Source organism: Neoarius graeffei, chromosome 7 (genome assembly GCF_027579695.1).
Source record: "Neoarius graeffei isolate fNeoGra1 chromosome 7, fNeoGra1.pri, whole genome shotgun sequence".
NCBI lineage: Eukaryota > Metazoa > Chordata > Actinopteri > Siluriformes > Ariidae > Neoarius > Neoarius graeffei.
The window spans coordinates 88,676,902-88,696,739 of record NC_083575.1 but is presented as its reverse complement, the minus strand read 5'-3'; positions in this window follow the sequence as shown (position 1 = coordinate 88,696,739).

Here is a 19,838-nt window from a genome sequence, read left to right as displayed (position 1 = left end):
AGCCCTGTGGCCGACGAGGGCCTTTCTGTGCGGAGTTTGCATGTTCTCCCAGTGTCCACGTGGGTTTCCTCCGGGTGCTCCAGTTTCCCCCACAGTCCAAAGACATCCAGGTTAGGTTAACTGGTGACTCTAAATTGACCGTAGGTGTGAATGTGAGTGTGAATGGTTGTCTGTGTCGGCCCTGTGATGACCTGGCGACTTGTCCGTAGTCCGTCGCCCGTAGTCAGCTGGGATAGGCTCCAGCTTGCCTGTGACCCTGTAGAACAGAATAAAGCGGCTAGAGATAATGAGATGATCATTTCATTAATATTTGTATTTTATTTATGTCTGCTATTGTAAGCACATTTGATCATATATGCATGTAAAATGCGCTATATAAGTAATAATTGTTACATTTATTGCTGTGGAAAATACACAAGTTGTTTCCTGTTATTTACATTATAGCACATTAGTCTCGCCCTCTCGTTTTCCTGTTTTGTACAGTTAATAAGACAAAATCAGCTTTTCATGTTACTAAGAAACCACCAAGTCCAAAGTTACATCTTCCATAAAGGTCTCTTTACAGACACTAACAACAATTACATTTTTTTCCCCTAAAAAAAACCCTCTATATGGAGACTCCTCACAAGTCCCTGGGTAAGAGTAACATTTTAGAATGAGTGCAATAATATAAACCTTGTGATTTGCCAGAAGAATTGAGGCTTAACATGGAATGGTTTGCACAAATTGGTCTCTTGACTACACCAGCTCTAATTTGTTGCCACTCAAAAAGACGGTGCTTAATTAAGGCAACTGAAAGCTCTTGACTCACTAAATATTTCAGATTTATTTTGTATTTAAGGATAATTGGGTTGTAAAATATCATGGCAAATGTCTGCATATTCAAGTATTACATATACACAATGAAAATGAAACAGACGTCCTGGAACACCATGGATTTTAACAATTGGACACACAAAAATAATGATTTTGCAACTCTACAGGAGAGGGAGAGAGAAACTCTTCTGAAACACAGATTTAATGAGGTCCCAGTGGATACTCTAAGCTAAATATACACACTTTCCACAGAATAAAGAGGACTTGGAACTTTTGTTCTTGCTTTTAATAATTAATGTGAACAACTTTGGTCATTTGCTCTCTATCTATCTATCTATCTATCTATCTATCTATCTATCTATCTATCTATCTATCTATCTATCTATCTATCCAAATTTTTTTTAATATAATGAATATTATACAATGCTGGGGCGGCACAGTGGTGTAGTGGTTAGCACTGTCGCCTCACAGCAAGAAGGTTCTGGGTTCGAGCCCAGCAGCCGACGGGGGCCTTTTTGTGTGCAATTTGCATGTTCTCCCAGTGTCTGTGTGGGTATCCTCCAGGTGCTCTGGTTTCCCCCACAGTCCAAGGTTGCCCCATGTTAAACCACGTTTAGGTTAACATGGGGCAACCTTGGGCTGAAGTGCCCTTGTGCAAGGCACCTTAACCCCCAACTGTTCCCCGGGTGCTGTAGCATAGCTGCCCACTGCTCTGGGTATATGTGTGTTCACCGCTTCAGATGGGTTAAATGCAGAGGATGAATTTCACTGTGCTTGAGTGTACATGTGACAAAGGCTTCTATATGCATTTCCATTTAGCTTTTTAATATGTAAAAGGAATAACACAAGCTCTAAAGTGGAGATGTCTTCATATATAGCAGATATTGTATGATTGCATGAAGATATGAAGTTTCACTTTGAGTGGTGAACATATTCATGAGTGAAGGAAGCAAAGGAGTGATATTTTTCAATACGAGAAGATAAACTTCATATATTTGTACTACTATGTAATGTTCTTTATATTACACAGACACCTCCACAAAAAAGAAAAAAAACTTAATCAAAAGAATTTAATTTTGAACTGGTTCACCATTTTGTCAGCATGGGTCTAGTCAGCTGGAAAACCCTAGGAGTGACTTCATCAGAGTGAAATATTGGAAATTATTCTCTCCACATTCACTGGATATGAGCAATCGCACGCTCTGGTTAGCTACTCTATTACTAGGCTCTCGGCTCATGTACCGTGAGTAGAGAAAAACAAAATGGTGGTGCATGTTGCTGAACCAACCAAGGACGAAATAAAAACTCCTCAAAAACAAAACCCCAGATTACAAATACATCCAAAGATGCTTCTCCTTCATTCACCTCAAGTGAATGTAGCCTTAGCCAGGAGGAGCTGATGTCATCAGGTGGTACCCATCGTTCATTGGGTGTTTCGACCCTTAACTGCAACACCCTCCCAATGGTGAGTCGGCAGTGGTGGCCAAGTCACTGCCCATCTCCTCCTCCTGGCTTCCAGCTTAACTCCTCTCTCCTGCTCCATAACCAGCAAGAGGTTCTTTCTGCTGCCTCCCCCATCCTGCGAGCTGCTGACTTTCTCTCCTTCCCTGTCATTCCAATGGCTGTGAGCATTCTCCACACTGACTGGGCAGGGAATCCTCTACAGCCGACCTCAACCGGGAACAGCCACGCCTGCCATCCTTTCCCCCGTAATCATGTAGAAGGTCTTGGTATTTGGTGCTCTTCCTTTCAAAGGCCTGTTCACACCCCTCTTCCCATGGGACTGTAAGTTCTATGAGGATGATCTTTTTTGCCTCTTCAGACCACAGTACCACATCCGGACTCAGGGTTGTCTGGACAATCTGGAGGAACTGCAGCCTTCCTCCCAGGTTAACCTTCATTTCCCATGATTGGGCCTTTTGTAGCAGACTGGTTCTTGTTGTTGCTGTGGTTGGTGGCTTTTCCCCCCTCCCTTACAAACTGGATTGATGTTTTCCACAGTGGTTGGCATTTCTTGCTTCTCTCCTGCTCTAAGGTGTTAGCGAGTGTCATGAGCACCTTGTCATAGCGCCACCTGTACCTTCCTTGGGTGAGTGCTGTTTTACACCTGGACAGGATGTGTGCCATGGTGCCCCTCTCCCCACAAAGCTTGCACAATGGGTCCTCTCTCATGCCCCACTTGTGCAAGTTTGCTGGGGTTGGGAGTGTCATATACATTGATCTCAGCAGGAAGGAGATGCGGAATGGCTCCATTCTCCATAGATCTGTCCAAGTAATCTTACTCTTGGGGAGGTCCCATTTGGTCCAGGCTCCTTGGGAAGCTAGCTCCACTGCCCTTGACCTTCATCCTCCCTCCTCCAGGTTCCGTACCTCCTCCTGAATCATGGCGCTTCTATCACTGGTTCCTGCCTTCCTCCACTGTTGGAAATGGGAGGTTCCAAGACCCTGTCTTCCTGTGCATGGTGCTCCAATGATGTCATGCAGCTTCAGCATGCTTTCGGCTTGTGCAACAGATAAGTCAGCTGCCCACTTGTGTCCTGATCTTGTGATGACGCTTGCATGTCTGACTTGTTCATTCTGGGAGTCTGTGTATGTCATTACGACTCTGCACTTTGCAACCTTATATTCCTCAACCATAGATGACAGGAGCTGCCCTGATCTTATGTAGAGGCCTACTGCAGTGAAGCTTGGCGGGATTCTCTGCCACTTTTGGAGGTACTCATTGATCTTCCTCTCAAATCCTTCTACACTTGTCATCGGAACTTCATAAACAGTCAGCAGCCACATGAGTCTTGGCAACAGTCAGTGTTGATAGAGCCATGCTTTAAACTTCCCCGGGCGCCCTGATTTTTCGATACTCCTCAGCCATTCCTCGGTCTTCTTTTCTGTACTGGTGATATTGTTCCCGTCAGTAAGTAAGTCATCGAACCACTTTCCAAGGCACTTGATTGGATTCTCCTCTATTGATGGAATCACTTCCCCTTGCACATGCAGCTTGATCCTGTTGGTCAGTTTCCTGTTCCTGATCACCATGCTCCTGGATTTCTTTGGCTTAAACTTCATTCTGGCCCACATTGCCCTGTGGTCCAGAACAGTTAGCACCCACCTCGCCTCCACATGGGTTGTGGTAGTCACAGTGAGGTCATCCATGTATCCTCTTATTGGGGGTTGTCAGATGCCTGACTCCATTTTTGGACCCTGGGTTTCTTTCTCCGCAGCTGTTATTAGGAGATTAATTTCCATGACGAAGAGGATGGGGGAGATTGTGCAGCCAGTTATGATGCCCTTTTCCAGGCTCTGCCACTGAGTTATAAAATGGGCTGTCTTGAATCGTAGCTGGATTCCGCCAAAGTAGCTGGTGATCATTCCCTTGATGTGCTGAGGAATGTGGTAGTGGTCTAATACTGCATGGATGAGGGCGTGAGGGATTGATCCACAGGCATTGGCCAAATCCAGCCAGACAACAGTCAGGTTACCTTTGCCGGATTTGGCCTCCCGGATCATCTGACTGAGAACTCCGGTGTGTTCCAGGCATCCAGAAAAGCCTGGGATTCCACCTTTCTGGATAACGATGTTGATGTATCCATTCTCTGTCATGTACGAGGTCATCCTCTTGGCCAGTACAGAAAAGAAGAATACAAAAAAGCAACAAAACATGGAATAAAAGTATCTGATGGTAAGAATGGGGTGGGTTGTGTATTTTTTTATTTATTTTATTTTTTTCAACAATTTTATTTTAGCATTTTTCACAAATTGCTACCATCATTTCACTGGTTTATTTACATTCTCAGTAGAAATTATTTTATTGGACATTTTGGATAAAGTTTTCATTTATTGAATTTGCAAAAAATAAAAATGCTTGGTTTCTCAAAATCCCAGTGAAATGCGGATATAATAAATTATTCCACTCAATCTCATTGTACATGGCTTATAGCCAACTCAGCGCTACGCGCCTTGTTGGCCATCAGCTCATGTACAACTCAGTTTTGTGGAATAACTGTTAAATGCCACTCAGATCCATGATTCTATTTTGTAGGAAAAATGCAGGTTTTTCAACACGAGAAGATAAACTTCATATCTTCAAGCTAAAGTATGATATTTGTTTTTTATATAATAGAAATTCACGAAGGGCGGCACGGTGGTGTAGTGGTTAGCGCTGTCGCCTCACAGCAAGAAGGTCCTGGGTTCGAGCCCCGGGGCCGGCGAGGGCCCTTCTGTGCGGAGTTTGCATGTTCTCCCCGTGTCCACGTGGGTTTCCTCCGGGTGCTCCGGTTTCCCCCACAGTCCAAAGACATGCAGGTTAGGTTAACTGGTGACTCTAAATTGACTGTAGGTGTGAATGTGAGTATGAATGGTTGTCTGTGTCTATGTGTCAGCCCTGTGATGACCTGGCGACTTGTCCAGGGTGTACCCCGCCTTTCGCCCGTAGTCAGCTGGGATAGGCTCCAGCTTGCCTGTGACCCTGTAGAAGGATAAAGCGGCTAGAGATAATGAGATGAGATGAGAAATTCACGAAGTGTCCAAATTTATTAAAATAATTCATTGATTTTCCTGGGGGCGGCACGGTGGTGTAGTGGTTAGCGCTGTCGCCTCACAGCAAGAAGGTCCTGGGTTCGAGCCCCGGGGCCGGCGAGGGCCTTTCTGTGTGGAGTTTGCATGTTCTCCCCGTGTCCGCGTGGGTTTCCTCCGGGTGCTCCGGTTTCCCCCACAGTCCAAAGACATGCAGGTTAGGTTGACTGGTGACTCTAAATTGACCGTAGGTGTGAATGGTTGTCTGTGTCTATGTGTCAGCCCTGTGATGACCTGGCGACTTGTCCAGGGTGTACCCCGCCTTTCGCCCGTAGTCAGCTGGGATAGGCTCCAGCTTGCCTGCGACCCTGTAGAAGGATAAAGCGGCTAGAGATAATGAATGAGATTTTCCTCACGAGTGACATTTGTCACGGTTTTGGTTCTTTGTGTCCCAGATGGAGCTCATATGAAAAATAAGTCATGTATTTCCTAGTAAAATACTCATGTCAATATAATATAATATAATATGATACATAGTTTGTTGGAAAGGTGTCGAAAAGCAAAGATAGAACGTGAAGGTTACATACCTTCAATTTGGTTTACATGAGCTAACCAAATACTAATAATGGATATACATCGAAGGCTTTTCAAGTATCCAGTATTTCCTAGTGTCTCTGTACTAATTGATCATGTGTACATTGGATAAGTACTGAAATAGTGTGACTATTTACTATTAGATTTTGATCAAACTGACCTTTGCTTATCAGAGTTGAGACAGTGCTGGGAAGAAGTCTGGCTGTTCTACTCTCCATCAGAGATTCTATATAACAGGAGGATTCCGTTTTTTTTTTTTTTTTGTTCATTCAATGTGGTGTAAGAATATGTGAGGAATGTGAGGAGATTACATTACTAACGGAAGGAAAGCAAGCACCACTGAAGCAGCAGGTTCATCATGTTTATTGTGCCAGTGATTTGCTTTAGTACCTCAGACAGCATGCACAGCAACAAGCGCACATGCACTGGTGGGTTAAGACCCAATCGCCTGTGGCCAGTGGGTGATAAATGCCTTGATCTGTCCCAGCTGGCAGCTCGTGTAGGGAAATATAAAAGAGCTGCATGTAAATGAGCAAAGACATGCTGAAAGTATTGTGGTGCATTTATATCACACAATATCGCTGCTCTCTCTGTCTGACCTCCAGCTTAAAGAGGAACTGAAGTCATCTTTTAAACTTGCTTTATTTCTTAATGTTATTCAATTATGTTTTCAGTTTTATTAACCTTATATCGTGACTTGTATTGGCATATTATATTACACTTATCGGCCTTTTCAGTTTTTAGCCATGTTGAATGTAGTTCGTTTGGTCCACGGCAGGCGTTGCTTATCCGCGTGATCTTCACGAGACTTGAAATGTGAAGTGTCAGCGCCGCCATTTTGAAAACTGTTTTCACAGCGGCCAGATCGCCATATCATTCCAATTTGGATTAATTTTAAGATTTGCCAGCTTCATCAGTGATGGAAATTACAACATACAATTTCGAACCAATGTGGAGTAGAGAAGAATTGGAAGGACAACAGGATAAGGATCAGGATGATTCTAGTTCTGACGAAGCATCATCCTCAGATGGTGAGGTCAGTGATGAAGAGAGCCGCGATTGGATGAATATGCTGGTTTCTTCGTGATGCAAGTGTGAAAATTGTTGCAAAATGAACACTGAATACGAATGTTTGTGTTGCAAAGAGATTTCAGCTGCATCACTTGGCAATGGTGAAAAGTGCATCATGCAAAACCCAGAATTTCAGTCGGTGAGTTTGACACCTGGGGTCCTAGGAGTACTGATGATGATTACAGTATGATGGACATTTGTGGGTATGGCAGAAAAGATTTAGATCATGGGTATTTTATTTTCTTATTCATAATCCCAGAGATTTAGTTCTTTAAAAAAATTAGGTAGATTTTTTTTTTTTAAATCTATTTTTTCAGGACCTACTGCCTTCTGGCATATAAAACATTTACATCCTAGGTATATGGAAGACTGGGATGAGGTAACAGGAGAGTTGTGTGGTGACCAAGTTGAGAGAGAAATTTCCCGATCCATCAAAGAGTTATGTAAGTTTCAAAATGGAGTCTGAAGTGGTCGACTCAGTTACATTATAGAAATAATTATAGATGTGACCGCAGTTGCCTTATATTTGATTGGAAGCATGAATGGACAGGTTTTGTTTTTTTAATCTTTCTATGTTGAGTTAACTTGGTGTGAGTGTATAACAAAAGATATACATGAGTGAATAATAAAAGAAATACAAAAACTTTTGGATGACTTTACTGAATTGTGCAGCAAAATATATTTGTAATCTCTTATATTGTTGAACAATGTATACATGATGAAAACCATTTACCAGGAATACATATTTACCAGATTTGACCCATCAAACCTCATCTCATTATCTCTAGCCGCTTTATCCTTCTACAGGGTCGCAGGCAAGCTGGAGCCTATCCCAGCTGACTACGGGCGAAAGGCGGGGTACACCCTGGACAAGTCGCCAGGTCATCACAGGGCTGACACATAGACACAGACAACCATTCACACTCACATTCACACCTACGGTCAATTTAGAGTCACCAGTTAACCTAACCTGCATGTCTTTGGACTGTGGGGGAAACTGGAGCACCCGGAGGAAACCCACGCGGACACGGGGAGAACATGCAAACTCCACACAGAAAGGCCCTCACCGGACCCAGGGTTCGAACCCAGGACCTTCTTGCTGTGAGGCGACGGCGCTAACCACTACACCACCGTGCCGCCCCCATCAAACCTTTATAAAAAAATTAAAAGTATTCTAACAAAGTGCAGAAATATCCATTTAAATATCACATAATGCAATCTAAAATAAAGTCACATTTTCCAACTGAACTTCTTTGATATTGCACATCAGTATGAATGTTCAATGATGGAGTGAAAAACCCATACTGAAATAATTTGGAAATTTGACAGAATATGAGAATAATAATCCTATGTAAACAAACATTCACCTGTGTACGAGTCTATATCATGGAATTTTGAAACATTGAATGGAAAGAGGGGTGGCATGGTGGTTAGTACTGTCTGCCTCACAGCAAGAAGGTCCTGGGTTCAAGCCCAGCGGCTGGCGAGGGCCTTTCTGTGTGGAGTTTGCATGTTCTCCCCGTGTCTGTGTGGGTTTCTTCTGGATGCTCCAATTTCCCCCACAGTCTAAAGACATGCAGGTTAGGCTAATTGATGACTCTAAATTGACTGTAGGTATGAATGTGAGTGTGAATGGTAGGTTGTCTCTGTGTTAGCCTGCGATAACTTGGTGACTTGTCCAGGGTGTACCCCGCCTCTCACCCATAGTCAGCTGGGATAGGCTCCAGCTTTCCTGTGACCCTGTAGGACAGGATAAGCGGCTACAGATAATGGATGGATGGATGGATGGATGGAAAGAGCACAAATGCAGATGAGTTCAAACACAACAAAATTATATAGTAATGAAATGTCTAATTTCCAAGTGACAAAAGAAAAAAATACAATATTCCATTCTCATTAGAGAAGAGAAGAAAAACAATATCACCATTAGAACTATAAAACAAATTGTCAAATTGAACCCATTTTGAACTGTCTCTGTTGGTTTTCCTGAATCGACTTTTGTGTTTTTCAATACAATCCTGTCTTGTGGGTCTTACTGTCTTGGCAAAGTTCTTTGGTAGAGCATTTTCTTTTGTTTCCAGTAGAGGGGCCTGGTCCTCATTGCATAGCAGGTCTTGCTTCACTTTGAGGACATCTGACATCAGTTCAGTTACATAACCGTAGTCCTTTGCCTCCAGGATAGGCTTGGCAACCCATTTATCGGATCCCTTTGGACACACCACCTTGAATCTAAAGTCACCCTGAGCAGCGCTTGTGGAAGATGAACATTTGACTGTAGCCTGTGGCCGTTTGACATGGTAATTGTGATCCAGGGCAGCCAGCATGTGTCGGATCTCCATTCCTTCTCTTGAGAAATGTTCAAGCTTTGATGCATACCTGTGAAATAAAATAAGGTGAAATAAAATAAGATTAAATAATGTGGAATAAAATAAATACGTCAAATAAGATCATTACCTGTTCAGCACACTGTGAAACACCTCAAGGCTACCGGTACAGACAAATGCAATGAATTTTTCAAGAGCCTTTAGTAAATGCTTGTCATTGACAATCTTCCCTGCCCATGTGGAGTTAGGCGTGTTTGGGGTGAGCCATTTCTTCGTTCTGCTGTCATCCTCAGTCAGTGGTGGGTGCACACATTCTGTGAACTTCCGAAAGCTTCCCCAGGAGTGAACATTAGCTGCATGGTGAACCACAGAACAGAATTTCTCCTTCAACGATATTGGGTCACCGTCACAAGAGGATGCAGCCCACCACAGATGATTGGCAACCGCAGGTACCCATTCTAACAAAGGTTCACAATTTTTCTTGCCTGCATTGGTGAGTTGCTTTTTTAGACTTTTGGCGACGTGCCAAATGTCATACTGATGTTGAATGTGTCCATACTCATTACGCATTAGAGCTGATATGGCTGGGTGCCGATCTGTAGCCACCATGTCTATGTCCAGATCCAGTAGTTGGATTTGTTCAAGGCATCGCTCAAAGCCCACTTTCTCCATCCATACTGAACTGGATGCTTCTCGGCAACGTACTACATTGAATGAATGTGATCTTGCCTGTCTCCTGCAGCATTGGTGAGTAAGAGCAGTACTTTGCACAGTAATCTGGAGAATCCCATCTCCACATACACTAATGGCAACCCTTCCTCCAGATTCAATTTTGTCAACTATCTCTTGCACAGTCTTGTTCTGATCAAGCGTTCACCAGTGTTTCACAACAGAATACAGGCAAGATGATTGAATGGAATAAAAATGTTTTTTTTTTGTTTGTTTTTTTGTTAACCCACTTAAAAATGCAAGGTTCAAGAACCCGGTAAACTTGGCTAGCTTGGCAAATGCGCAACCACTACACAGAAATGCTGCCGACACAAGCAGATTGTCTGCTGGTTGGCTACCAATGAAAAGGTTGTGATGACCAGGAAAATTCATGGCCATTCAAACACACACATGCTTTCCTCCCTTGAAGAGTCCAACAGTTTTTGCCCAATTGTGGGGTCCACCCTTTCCAGAGGTTCTACATCTCTGTAAAAAAAATCAGGCAAGATGAATTCCTAATCATAATTATCACTTCAATTTCACAGAATTCAAAACTTTTTTTTTGCTTCTTCTCCACACCAGTTTTTTGGTCACTTGTGGGGCTGCATCCAGCATTTAGAACTTGAGGTCTCATGGTTTCCATTATTTGTACTTTATTTTTTATCCAAACACACTGCAGGACTGCATCAGGGATTTGGAGTACATTATAATTTGCATCCTCTACACCAACCAAATCACATCCCTGGTTAGCTCAGTCACTACTGTGGTTTAGCAGTGGGAATCACAGGGGAACTCATGATACCATTATGATACTTGCCCCATGATGATGATACGATCACAATATTGCAATTCTGCGATAATCAATATATTGCAAGACAATCATGATCGATGGGGGGAAAAAAGTTCTGCAAAAAATTACTTATTTAACAACTGCAACTTGTCCATGATAGTCCATTGTCCATTATTCAAATAGAAATTGACCATTAACTGGCTACAAAATAAAACATAGCCTACAACTTCATCTTACTTTAATCTATGAAAATTAACAAACACAAAAAGAGGACATATTGTGATGTATATTGCAATATTGATTATTTTTTAAACCACCCCTACTGTGGTCTGTCTTCCCACTGCGCAAAGATACGTTGAAACGATGTCTTTTTTAGGTCATTTTTGGACGTCGAATGACGGTCCTCTGAAGGTGCAGACTGTAACGCCAGATGACGTCTTTTTCCTGACGTCTATCGAACGTCCGGTATGGACGTGCAGAGGACGCCTATATCACGGCTAATTGTAGTTGAAAAGTGGATGTCTTTTCTACGTCCGTACAAGGACGTCTTTTCTACGTTTAAACTCGATGCATTGTTTACCGTTTCTTCCTCTGTGCATAAGTCACATTTCAGAAGGTGGCATAGCCTGTTCCAGTTAATTTTCATATAACTTAATTGTCTAAATTAAGTAAATAATTATATTAAGTAAATAACTAAATTAAGTAAATAATTAAATTTTAAGGTGTAAAGCATTCCGGCTCTGCTGAGCCAAATGAAACTACAGGAAAATAGCAGGCTAGCCTACAGCTAGCAGGTTCTCCAACTTAACCTACATTACATCAGCTCTTTGGCGTTTATGGAAAGATACATTATCCTACAAATAAATGCACTTACATTTGCACAGAGTGTATGTGAAAGGTTAAGACACAAAACCAACTGCAAAATAGTTTTTTTTTTTTAATATAACTTTAAATCAAATGAAGTCAAAACAACATAGTAAGGGATTTGGACTGAATGTTAATCATATAAAATATATATACACACACAGCATGATCTACTGTATAAAGTGATAACTGAACAGTTCAGAAACCCTCCATGTCCATTTATAGACAATAAAATTACAATTCAATCCTCACTCATGTCTCTTTTTTATTCCGTTTTAATACTGGCAAAACAGGCCAACTTGCCAACTCGTGGGAAAAAAAAAAAGACGCGGTGGATTAAGTGAAAAGGTCCTCAGTCCTCTCAGCATTGTGTCCTCCACCTCCTCGTCTTTGAGGTGCATGTTTAAGGTGTTCAGATCAGCAGAAAAAACAATTAGAACTGTGCGGCCATTTGCTTCTTCATCTCCGGCACAGAAGAAAAGTTCCTCTGAATCGCGAGAAACGTTAGCGGTGTTGTTGGCCAATCAGAGTGGCGTTTACTATTGGGCTGCGTCGACGCGGCTGGCCAATCAGAGAGGCGTTGACTGGTTGAACTCAAGTTGAACTCAAATAGACAACAAATTAAACAGATAAAATATAATGTTAAAATTATATTTAAAATAAATAAAATAAAATATTAAAATTCACGGACAATATTAATAACAATGTTGATATTTGTAATATTATTTATTTATATTTATAGTTTGTAATAACATTTATTTAAATTAAAAATAGGTTATATACGTAATTTTCCTGCACCTGTTTTAGACGTCTTGATGACGTCCAAAAAAGTCACCTTGTCTGACGTTAAAATTTTCAACTACATATTGACGTCCAAATAGGGTCATAGTTAGACGTCTAAATAGCAGACCTAGTTTGCACGTCATTTAGAAGTCCAGAATTGGTCTTGGACCGACGGACGCAATAAAGACATGATCTGCACGTCCATACGACGTCTAATGTTTAGTGGGTTGATGAGAGTTCAAGAAAAAACTTGAAAAGGATAAAACAAAGAAAACCAGAATTCCCACCACATGGTTGTATGCCTCTGGGGCTGGGGGGAAAAACTAGTATCTACATACAGCTGGCTAGCTAGTGTTAACTACCTGGCAGGTACAGACTGAATGAAGTAGAATCCACACCACTCACATGTTGTACCCAGTCACTGTACTTTTCTTCTCATGGCAGAAATTCAGTTTTTGATGAAATATTTAACTGCTTTCCAGTCTCCATTTCCTCTGGCTTTAGGTTCTGCAATAATGCAGCACTGACTGTCCATTTTCCCTGGAACTTGGTTCCTCACTATAAATTTCCTCAAATGCCTTTCAACTGCAGCAGATTCCTCTGGTGTCCAGCTTTTTTTGACAGCAGTTTGTTCACCTACGTATGTAGGCGTAAAAAGAACACATTGCAGGTTTAAAAACTACATTAACTGCAACTGAAACACTATTGAATTAATCACACAGGTGATTCATTGCAGTACTGACTTGGTTCAGAAACCACAAAGCACCATTCCACAGTCACTGAGAAATGTACATAGTTTTATTCTCCACAACAGTTGTGAACAGTTTGTCTATACTTTAGACCATTCGTATGTTTGCAGATCTCTAACTAAATGGGTGTCTGTGACAGTTCGTGTTAGTGGGTGGAGCACAGAAGGACGGCAGGACAGAACTGAGTTCACAAAACTCTTTTATTTGCACTTTTCAGTGCAAATCTTTCTCTCTCAGCCACACATGCACGCACACACATTCCAGTCGTCTGGTTCGGGAGAGAGCTCCCTCTACTCTCACTCTCTCTCCTTAAATAGGGTGTGGTCACTGGGAAGACACAAGCACATTAATTAATTAACGACAGGTGTAGTGATTCTGCCACTTACCTTCCCTGACTCCACTCTCCTGTCACAGACCGATGCTTGACCACGCCCCCGCTGCCACATACCCCCACTGCCCGACTCAGGCCGGGCGGCTGTCCGGCCTGCAGCCGACTCCCCCCCCCCCCCCCCCCGACGGGAGAGGAAGTCCGCCATGACCATCTGCGCCCCCGGCCTGTGGATCACCTTGAAGTTAAAGGGTTGGAGTGCCAGATACCAACGGCTGATCCGCACGTTGGCATCCTTCATGCGGTGGAGCCACTGGAGGGGCGCGTGGTCCGAACAGAGGGTGAAAGGCTGTCCCAGCAGGTAGTACCGGAGGGTGAGGACCGCCCATTTGATCGCCAGGCACTCCTTCTCGATGGTGCTGTAGCGCTACTCACACACCGACAGCTTACGACTAATGTACAAGACTGGGCAATCCTCCCCCTCCACCTGCTGGGACAAAACAGCCCCCAGCCCTCTGTCCGACGCATCCGTCTGCAACATAAAGGGGAGAGAAAAGTCAGGGGAGTGTAAAAGTGGCCCCCCACACAGTGCAGCCTTTATCTTAGAGAAAGCCCGCTGGCATTGCTCCGTCCACTGGACCGGATCTGGTGCCCCCTTTTTAGTGAGGTCAGGCTGGTGAAGTCCGAATAATTAGGTATAAACCTACGATAGTAGCCAGCCAGCCCCAGGAACTGTCTCACCCCCTTTTTGGTCTTGGGCCTCGGGCAGGCCGCAATTGCTGCTGTCTTGTTAATTTGGGGACGCACCTGCCCGTTGCCCAAGTGGAAGCCCAGATACCGTACTTCCACCCACCCAATCGCACACTTCTTTGGGTTTGCTGTGAGACCCGCTCACCTCAGCGACTTAAGGATGGCCCTCAGGTGTTGTAAGTGCCGCTGCCAGTCATTACTATAAATAATGATATCGTCAAGGTATGCGACCGCATAGGTGGCATGGGGGCGGAGGACCCTGTCCATCAGCCGCTGAAACGTAGCGGGCGCCCCAAACAGCCCAAAAGGAAGTGTGACGAATTGGTGTAAGCCGAACGGTGTGGAAAAGGCCGTCTTTTCCCGGGATAATGGAGTCAAGGGGATCTGCCAATAACCCTTTGTTAAATCCAGTGTCGAGTAAAAATGAGCCGTGCCTAGCCGATCGAGCAACTCATCAATACGAGGCATTGGGTACGCATCAAATTTAGACACCGCGTTGACTTTTCTATAGTCGACACAGAACCGGACCGACCCATCGGCCTTGGGTACCAAGACCACTGGGCTGCTCCAGTCACTGTGGGACTCCTCGACGATGCCCATTTCGAGCATGGCCTCGAGTTCTTCCCAAACCACTTTTTTCTTGTGCTCGGGTAACCTGTAAGGGCGGCTACGCACTACCACCCCCGGGGGCGTCTCGATGTGGTGCTCTATGAGGTTGGTGCGGCCGGGCAGGGGCGAGAACAGGTCCAAAAACTCAGTCTGCAACTGGGCAACCTCCGCGAGTTGGGTCGGGGATAGGTGGTCTCCACAGGGGACCGGAGAGGTACGCGATGCCGATGTTCCCTTTTGCACCTCCGGCCCCAGCTCCGCCTTCTCCGGAACCACCGACACCAACGCCACGGGGACCTCCTCGTTCCAGAGTTTGAGCAGGTTGAGGTGGTAAATCTGTAGCGCCCCACCCCTATCCGTTCGCCTCACCTCATAGTCAACATCCCCGACCCGCCGTGTGACCTCAAAGGGTCCTTGCCACTTGGCGACTAATTTGGAGCTCGATGTGGGCAACAGTACGAGTACTTTCTCTCCCGGTGTGAACTCCCTAAGGTACGTACCCTTGTCATACAAGCGGGTCTGTCGTTCTTGGGCCTGCCGCAAATTCTCCTGAGTTAGGTGCATGAGTGAGTGGAGTTTTGCGCGCAGGTCCATAACATATTGGATTTCGTTTTTACTTGGTGAAGGTCCCTCCTCCCAATTTTCCCGCAGCACATCTAGGATGCCACGCGGCTTACGCCCGTATAACAAGTCAAATGGGGAGAACCCCGTGGAGGCTTGGGGGACCTCTCGCACTGCAAAGAACAAGGGTTCGAGCTATCTATCCCAATTACATGCGTCCTCACTTACGAATTTAATTATGTTCTTGAGGGTGCGATTGAACCGTTCAACTAAACCGTCCGTTTGTGGGTGATACACACTGGTGCAGATCGGCTTAATACCCAACAACCCATACAGTTCGTTCAGTGTACGTGACATAAATGAGGTGCCTTGGTCAGTCAGAATCTCTTTCGGGATTCCAACTCGGGAGATAACGCGGAAGAGGGCCTCCGCAATACTGCGTGCTGAGATATTGCGAAGAGGCACTGCTTCCGGGTATCGCGTTGCATAGTCCACTAGAACTAATATAAAGCGGTACCCTCGTGTTGACCGATCTAATGGCCCGACGAGATCCATCCCAATTCTTTCGAATGGGGTCTCGATTAATGGTAGAGGGCTCAAAGGCACTTTTGGAATGGCCGCTGGATTTACTAACTGGCATTTGCGGCATGCCGTACACCACCGACGGACATCGCTGCGAATCCCTGGCCAACTCTCTGCGGTTCCCGCTGGTAAACGCGCGACGAACTGCTCCAGTACCACCTGGTCGATGAGCCCCTCGGTGTCGCAGCTGTCGGCCCTCAACCACCGCCAGCAGGCGTCCCGGAGTTGCTGGCCAAACGCGAACGGCCGGCCGACTTCCTCCAAGTGCAGAGCGCGGAATTGCTGACGCTGTTGCTCTGGGGTGCGTCCCACCCGCTGGAGGACGGCCCGGCGAAGGTCTGCATAGGCCAGCCGGTGGTCGGCGGGGAGCTGTAGTGCAGCCAGCTGCGCCTCTCCTGTTAGCAGGGAGAGGAGGCATGCTGCGCGCTGTTCCACCGGCCACCCCGAGATCTCCGCTACCTGCTCAAAGAGCATGAGGAATGCCTCAGGGTCGTCCTGCAGGCCCATCTTCATGAGGGTGAGGGGGGAAGGGCCCGCGGCAGTGGAGAAGGTGGACCCCGCCGACGCGAGGAGGTGCCGGAATGCCCGACGATCTTCCTGTTGCGCCAGCACCAGGGCCTCGAACCGTTGTTCTTGCTTCTTTCGGAGGGCGAGCAGCGCTTGGTGCTGGCTCTGTTGGGCCGTGGTGAGGGCGTGGATCAGGTCGGCGAAGGTGGAGGACTCCATGGAGCTGTTCTCTTCTGTGCTCATTCCCGGGTTTCGGCACCACTGTGACAGTTGGTGTTAGTGGGTGGAGCACAGAAGGACGGCAGGACAGAACTGAGTTCACAAAACTCTTTTATTTCCACTTTTCAGTGCAAATCTTTCTCTCTCAGCCACACATGCACGCACACACATTCCAGTCGTCTGGTTCGGGAGAGAGCTCCCTCTGCTCTCGCTCTCTCTCCTTAAATAGGGTGTGATCACTGGGAAGACACAAACACATTAACGATAGGTGTAGTGATTTCTGCCACTTACCTTCCCTGACTCCGCCCTCCTTTCACAGACCGATGCTTGACCATGCCCCCGCTGCCACAGTGTCTTATACCCCTTTTCAGTTTTATGTTTGAAACTGCATAAATGCATAGCATGGTCTTTTCTAGAGGTGTCAGCAAGTCTCACACATAATGAGGTCAAATGGATCAAATTCAAAATATCCTTTTAAGCATGCAACAGCTCAGGAGGTATAAAATTATACCAGCAATAACCGGAGTTTTGATACTGACAGGTGTTGCACCAATGATGTAAAATCACTTGGAGTGAGATCCATAGGGGAGGGCCCCATGAAGACAAGACCAGAAACATAGGAGTGTGAGACGCTCACTGGCCCCATGAAGACAAGATTAATAATAATCAGGTGAATTTATATAGTGCCTTTCTCATACCCAATGTCTCTTTACAATTAAAAGTGCACCAAAAGGTGGTCAGGATGTCATCATTCTAATGGTCTAGCTGCCACAGTCCCACCAAAAGGCGCACGAAGGTAAGTCCCACACTGCCTGCACGGCTGCCACGCCACCGCCAGGCAACATTGCCCGGAACACCATGCCATGGATCCACAAAGCTAGCACAGAAGCACCGCCACGCTGAGCACTGGTATGTCCAAAACCACCTGCACAGTCACCGTGACCCCACCAAGCAACATCGCTTGGAACACTGCACCAAGCACAAAAGCATCACCACACAGAGCACTGGACAACCACAATGTTAAAAGAGCAATGAGCTCACTGCAGTCCATAGCTAGGACCACAGGCATCACCCATGGCAAACCAAAGCCTGGAGGGAACCGACACCCAAAACTGGGTCCGGAGCTACACCACAACCAGCAGACAAAACACTCAAACAAAAAACACCTCAAACTACACAAAAAAGAAAAACGAAAAGGAAAATAAAATGCTCTGGTGAGAAGTGGCAGCCAAAATGCACACAGCGTACTCTCGACCAGAAATGGAAAAATATATTGATTTAGATTAGAACTGTACAAGCATGTGAGGCTCACTGGCCCCATGAGGACAAAACTAGACAGGTGTTTGCCAGAGGAACTCTGTTCCCAAAAACTGAAGTCTACCACATCACCTGATGAGTAACCCTGAATGAAAAGCTGTGTTAGAAAAGCAATGTGAATGCCTTCCTATCATGTCAGTGGATCTAAATAGTGTACAGGTCAACATAAATTCTTGTGGTACCGTAAGTGTTGACTACATTACTTGTGCACTTGTATCAGCAGTCTCTACTGCCACAACAGGAGCCTACCTGTTTACCTGGAATTCAGATAAAAATTAGAGCTTATATTGATCAGATCATATAGTTCTGAGATCACATGGATATCCATACATGCAAAGTAATCTAAACACTGGAGACATTAAAAAAAGTAGCTGTAGAATACTAGTTGGCCAATCTTTACACACTTTAAATTCTAAAAATAAAAAACAGTATGCCTTATCCAATAAACTCACCTTTTTATGCCATGGCCATTTTGAATTACCATAGTTGTAACCAATTTCAGATCCCACTTCTATTTTCCTCACCAGAAATAGGCACAAATGTGGCCTGCCTGTTTATTTTTTCATGATGCAGTTTGGAGATTTTATGGTTGTCATTCACTAATCTTCCAAGGGATCCATCTTTGGATGCACCAATACTAAAAAGGTGTAAGAAAACTACTCACTAAACTTTGCACTACTTAAATTATAAAATGTCATAGTGTATTCTTCAGTTTTATTGTCCAAGCCATTTTAAAATATATAGCACATCAACTAACTGTATGACGGGAGAAAGTCCTGCACCAGATAAAGCTTTTTTCTTTTTTTTTTTTAAAGCCTAAAATTTCAAGACTGATCAGTGATAGCTAGTTACAGACCAAAACTGATTCACTGGAATTAACTGTTGTGATCCATCTTCCATGTGCGATTAAAAGACTGACCACAAGAACATTTCATCAACTATTCAAAACTAAGTTTCAGATCTTAATCAGAATGTCCCTGATTTCTACAAAACATACAACATGCTTACCACCATTGATGTTTTTGCCATTCAAATAGAAATGTACTCTCGATCTCTGAGTAGCTTCTTGACCAGCATTCTTCAGCTGATATGCGGTCACCCCTGTACTCCAAGACAAAAGCACCTGGTTCATTGGGCTGGGCAAGGAACACTTTTCTTCCTACAAAGATATAATTAAATACATATGTAATTAGAAGAAACACGGAGTTGTCTCAACCTTTCACATACAGCATGACTGTATTTACAGCAGTGGTTCTCTACGTGATGGTCAAGTCTCCTGAAGATATCATTTGAAAACATTTAAAAGAATGGTTGTAGAATAATACATTGCTGTATATTTTATAGGGTGGCATGATGGTGTAGTGGTTAGCACTGTTGCCTCACAGCAAGAAGGTTCTGGGTTTGAGCCCAGTGGCTGATGGGGGGGCTTTCTGTGTGGAGTTTGCATGTTCTCCCTGTGTCTGCATGGGTTTCCTCTGTGTGCTCCGGTTTCCCCCACAGTCCAAAGACATGCAGTTTAGGTTAACTGGTGGCTCTAAATTGACCATAGGTGTGAATATGGATAGTTGTTTGTCTCTGTGTCAGCCCTGTGATGATATGGCAACTTGTCCAGGGTGTACCCTGCCTCTCGCTCATCGTCAGCTGGGATAGGCTCCAGCTTGTCCCCGACCCTGCACAGGATAAGCGGTTATGGATAATGGATGGATGACTATTTTATAACCAGAGCATCAAGGACATAGTAGCTCATCTGACCTGCC